The sequence below is a fragment of the Rousettus aegyptiacus genome, unplaced genomic scaffold (genome assembly GCF_014176215.1).
Source record: "Rousettus aegyptiacus isolate mRouAeg1 unplaced genomic scaffold, mRouAeg1.p scaffold_m13_p_2, whole genome shotgun sequence".
Lineage (NCBI taxonomy): Eukaryota > Metazoa > Chordata > Mammalia > Chiroptera > Pteropodidae > Rousettus > Rousettus aegyptiacus.
In genome coordinates this window covers 140,433,060-140,439,059 of record NW_023416295.1, presented here as the reverse complement: position 1 = coordinate 140,439,059, position 6,000 = coordinate 140,433,060, and positions in this window count along the sequence as shown.

Below are 6,000 nucleotides of genomic sequence, written 5' to 3'. Positions count from 1 at the left end.
AAATAATACATTGTTCTAGAAGCCTGTAGGCAGAACTGGCACTTGGAGATTTAAAACGACAGCTCCCAGATTCCACTCTGAGGACTCTGCACCTAAACATGTAGTGAGGGATGTGCTCGTGTGATTTAAAAACTCTTTTCAGGTGATACCTACTGACAGCACTGCCTTCCCTGGGAACTTGTTAGAAATGCAGACTCTCTGGGCACCACCATGACCTGGACCAGAATCTGACCTTTATCAAGATTCCTAGGCGATCAGTTTGCATACGAAGGTTTGAGAACCACTGTTCTGGGGTACTGGGAGGTGCAGGTATTTTGATTCCAGTTTCCTTCAGAGGGGAAGCACAAGGTGCCTGTGAAGAAGAGCACACCATGCCCTCTTGGGTTCTGAATTTGAAAAAAAAAAATTTCTGATGAGAAAAGGGACGGTAGGCAAAGGCGAAGTGCTGCTTTGGAAAGAAAACTGAATTAAGATTAAACAAGGTTTGGAATTCAGAATTGAGGGGCTACGATATGGCTAGAAGGATTGTTGGGGACATGCCTTGAAAATGTATTTGCACACTGTTTCTCCTTAGGGTGTGTGCTTATTTGAGGCTGCTAGAAGGGGTTTCTGGTCAAGGCACTCAGGCCATCCTTGGAGTCCCCAAAGGCTGTTAGGCAGATAATTTTTTTCCCCTAGATCTTAATCTTGACTTCCATAAACAATGAGGACTTTGGCCAGGCACACGTCCCTCTTAGCTTTAAGACTGGGAAACTGGGGACAAAGAACATTTTTCCTGTATTGAAAATTAAAAACATGTCCATATAAAAGTTTCATTTGTAATACTACATTTATTTAAAACAAAAATGATTGGCCTTATAATTCAACTCTCTCGTTTGTGGTCCTAGAACTTTTTTGTATGATTTTATATCAGTAATCTAGGTAAGGAATTTCTAATCCCTTTCTGATCTCCACAAAGAACAAAGGAATCTGTAGTTTTCTGAGTGCTTCCTCAGGGCCAACAATAGACTCTTCAAATAAATTTCAAAATATTCTAGTGAATAAATGTGTATATTGTGAAAATAAATGAAGAGCACCCAAATAAGAACAAATAATCTATGTATTCTATGTATTCAGAGTTCGTTATATAGCAAAGAAGTCAGCCAGCATCACTTGTATTTGGCAGAAACTCAAGGGAAGTGGGAAGTCTTCAGGTGTGCTGTGATTGGAGGTTGCTGGCCTGGAGCTAGAGGTGGACTAACAAGAAGTAGGGCATCTTATGAGGTTGTCTGGAGAGCATATTTGGCTTTCTCTGGTTAGTCTTGAGTTGGAAGTTGGGCAAATATTAGGGAAGCTGGCAGTCATTGACCTAGTCTGAGTGTCTGGGGTTAACTGGTTTGGGTTCCAGAACTGGTTCTATCGTCAAACAAGCTGGTTATTGTCCATTTATATATTCAGTCTCTCACTATGAAAGTGTTGGAAAAAGTTAACAATTTTTTTTAGTTGTTTCTAAGAATAGCTCCTATCTGTCATGAGCCACATTTAAAATATATTTTGGAGCATAGAAAATATATTCTAGAGATAGTCAATTCTAGACAACTTTTGCTTTTAAAGAAACCATGCCTACTTGACTAAATTTCTAATCAAATAGCACCTCAATTATCTGTTCATAATCTGATCAGCTGGATCAATGGGTGAGTGTGGGAAGGAAAAACCCAAAAAAACTAATTCTGGTTCCATTAAGCCAGTCACCAGCTACTAAACACCCTTTCTTTGTTAATGATGCGCTAGGCGTACCAGACTCCCAAATTTAGAACTCATTTAATAAACCTTCTTGTGTGGTTAACTAATTCTTTAATTCATTGATCAATTAGTTAATTAAAGGATAATTTTCCTAAAAAGGGTAAAATCATTACTCTCATACAGGTATAAAATGAACATGTTTGAAAGATTTATTTAAGTATTTTTTTTTATTATAGTCAACACACAGTATTGTATTAGTTTCAGGTATACAACATGGTGGTTCTATATTTATAAATCATTCAAAGTGATCACCACAATATATCTAGTACCCATCTCTCACTAAACAAAGTTATTACGATATTATTGACTATGCTCTCCGTGCTATATATTATATCCCCATGTCCTATTTTATAGCTAAAAGTTTGTACCTCTTATTCCCTTCATCTTTCTTTTTTTATGTCTTTCTTTCTTTCTTTCTTTCTTTCTTTCTTTCTTTCTTTCTTTCTTTCTTATGGTGATATTGGTTAACGAAATTTAGTAAATTTCAAGTGTACAATTCAACAGTAAGTCGTATTTATGTTGCATTGTTTGTTTGTCTCCCATAATCAGATTTCTTTCTGTCACTACATATTTGACCCCTTTTCTACCATCTACCTCCTCCCTCCCCCCACTTTCTGGTAATTTAAAAAACCTCATTAATGAGGAAACTGATGTTAAAGAAAAAATAAAATGGAGGCCACGATTTGAATATATCCTTAAGCCAGTCATTTGTAGCCACCAAACGTCAGCTGTCCTGATTTTTTCAAATTCTCACTCTCACCTTAAATTAAAAAAAAACGAAGCTTTTCTTCAAGTTAGCATGACTGTGCAGCTTCTGAGACAATCAGTCAGCCACAAACAAGTAAGCTTATGCAATGGTAGTACTCTAAAAGGAATGTAAGTTTCTAGAAACCAATCACGACAGACAATGATGTACTTCCTCATTCTTGCTTTACAAACAGAGCTGTAACAGCTGAAAGCTGAGCTTCTTACCGCTTGTGACTTTGAATTCTCCCGGTTTGTGAACAGTTTGTTTCTCGCTCAATAAAATATTCCTATCAAGTAAAGCTCTCTCAATTTTCTTTTGACATGGATAAGCAGGTACAGCCAGCTACAAAAAAGATGCTAACAGATTCTATTATAGGTCAGGAATATTGAGAAGAATCTGCAAATGGAGGCAGAAGTAGCTTATTTCTCTACAGAGCAGGAGAGAAGGCCTTTGGACAGGACAGAATTCCCATGTTTACAGTCAGGACTTATTTGAGATTGCTATTAGCTATCTATAATTTACAAAATTGTAAAATAGCTCTCAGAGAGTCAGAGTCAGATGACCCAGAGGGTGTATGTTAAGCAATGAATAGTTTTCCACTGAAATATAAAATTTTCCATTAGACAGAAATTCTAATCACAGAGATCCTTATAGTTAATACCTCTATGCCCAGCTCAATTTTTCTTTACTAACTAGTGGTTTATGTGAAAGCTCATGCACACGTCAGGCATTATACACTAAGACTTCTGAGAATATAAATAAGTGCTTATGGAGAAAATAAAAACCCAAGGATAATTTCCAATTAGTTACATAAATTTTATTAGAATGTCACATTTTTTTTCCTACCCAAGCTATAAAAGACCGGTGATGTTTGAATGTACCACACAACCCTATGGGCATAAAAATTTTTGGAAAATTATAAACAAATTTTTAGGGAAGTAATGTATTATGGTAAGTTCTAATTATTACGACTATCAACGTGATATCAGTTCGGAATGAGAAAATCTAAACTTAGTTTAATATCATTCCTAATTAGGAAGGTTAGGGTAATCGTTTTCTCTCGCTCAAGAAAGATTTCAAAATTCAAATCAGAGAGCATGTTCTCTGTCTTATTATCAAGAGATAATAATCTTGAATCTACTCTAATTTGTTTATTTCTTAGAGTTAATCATTTATTAATTCATTAAAAAATATTCATTGTTGTCTTAGTATGAGCGTTACCTTGATCTAACATGCAGGAAATAAAGCAATAAATAAAATAAACAAAACAAATCTCTGTCTTCATGGCAAGTTCCTGTTCTGAGAGTTCAATAAGCAAAGTAAGTGAGGACCGGCTATGTAGAAAAGTAAAACAAAGAAAGGGAGGGTTGCTATTTTAAATAAGTTGGTCAGAACTTGTTAAGATGGTAGCATTTGAGCAAAGACTTAAAGGAGATGAGGGGTAAAACTCTGCAACAAAATACTAGTAAAACAAATTTAGCAGCCATTAAAATGATTACACACCATGACTAAGTAGAATTATCCTTGGGAGTCAAGGATGATCCAACACATGAAAATTCATCAATATAATACACCACATCAATAGAATGAAGGGTAAAATACCACATGGTGATCTCAATTGATGTAGAAAAAGCATTTGACAAAACGCTTTAAAGACGAGGGGTGAGTTGTACATGCATCTGAGAGAAGGCCATCCCAGGCCAGCAGCATCGCAGGTCTAGACCCTAAAGCAGGAAACAACAAGATGTGTTTGTGAAACAGCGAGATGGTGGGGCCAGTGCGTTTAAAAAGTTATTGGAAGGTGGAAAGCAGCAGGAGCAGAAGTCAGAGAAGGGGCCAGGCTTGATGTGCTGGAAAGGGGCGATGGGATGCTGTGGAAGGGTTTTCTGTGGAGGACCGCCATGGCCTGACTTCCTTTTAAAAGGATCGCCCTGGCTTTTCTGTTGAGAATAGACCACAGGATTTTGGAAATCAAAAGGTTAGTTAGGAGACTATTACAATAACCCAAGTTAGAGGGGGTGGTGGCTTATACTAGAGGGAAGCAGTACAGGTGAACAGTGGTCACATTCCGAATATATTTTCAAGGTGGAGCCTACAATAGATTAGTTGTGTGTGTGTGTGTGTGTGTGTGTGTGTGTGTGTGTGTGTGTAAGAGAGAGAGAGAGAGAGAATGTGTCATGGATGATGTCAAATTTTTCCTAAACATCAGGCCTTAACTACTATCAGTGATATGTATTTATGCCGTATTTTACAAAGAAGCATGCCAGTGTGTGATAACTGGCGTTGTGGGTGAGGATTTTTGTTCTTTTACACATAACTAAGTCTATTTCAGAGTTTCGTTATTTTATTTTTTGTTTTTTATCGTTTTAGCAGACACATTTGGCCAATACTGAGGTAAATTATCACTAGGTGTCACTATAGCTTTAGTTAGTTGAAGGTTTCACTTCTCAGTGAGAGCTTAATCCCTTTTATTGCAAACTGGTCTTAAAGGGCCAGCAATCAGGATTTTTAGGTATGATTTAGGGACCTGCATTTATAAGTTTGCCTGAGGACTAACTGAAGGAGCATCAACTGCAAACAACAGATAAGAAACCAAAAGGAGGAAACCTACAAATTCACACAGATGTGCATTGATTTATTGCAAGGGCAGTTGGTGGAGAGAGAAGCTAGAAGGAAGCTGAAGCTCTAGAAAACTCAAAGCTTCAAACTTCATTCAAAAATCTAAGAACACATTCTGGGATTGCAGAGGCAAATTACACTTGCTTGGGTACAATTTATTTGTTTGCCTCTCAAGGCTGACTTTAAAACTAATTGAAGTGGTAATATTTTATTAGAAATATACTTATAAATTTACTTAGAATTTATATTTATAAACATTTACAAATTATATTATATTTATAAACAATAGTCTCTAAAAGTGGCAAGAGAAGTTAGTTATTTTTTTCTCATCATTCCAGATAGCTTTATTGAATTATTCTCCCAGTACTTAGGAAAAAAATAGATACAAAGCCCTTAGTTCTAATGTACTTGAATTATGTAAGATCAGAAAAATAATGCAGCAATTTGGATTTAAAATGAGACACAAGTTGAATAGAAGATGAATGGATGGCCCATGAGGAGATGCTTAGACATTGTTAGTCTTTGGGAAATGCAAATTAAAACCATGATGAGATAACTACTAAGATGGCTATAATCAAAAAAAAACAGTCAATAACAAGTGTTGGTGAGGATGTGGAGAAACTGGAATTCTCTTACTCTGATGATGAGAATGTAAAATGACAACTGTTTTGGGTTTGCAATTGATCACACCACCATATAATCTTGCCATTCCACTCCTAAGTATTTGCCCACTGGAAAAGAAAGCATAGGTCCTTACAAAGACTTGAACACAAATATTTATATCAACTTTATTTGTAGTAGCAAAAAACCCTCCAAAACAAAACAAAGAAACCCAAACTCTAAATGCCCAT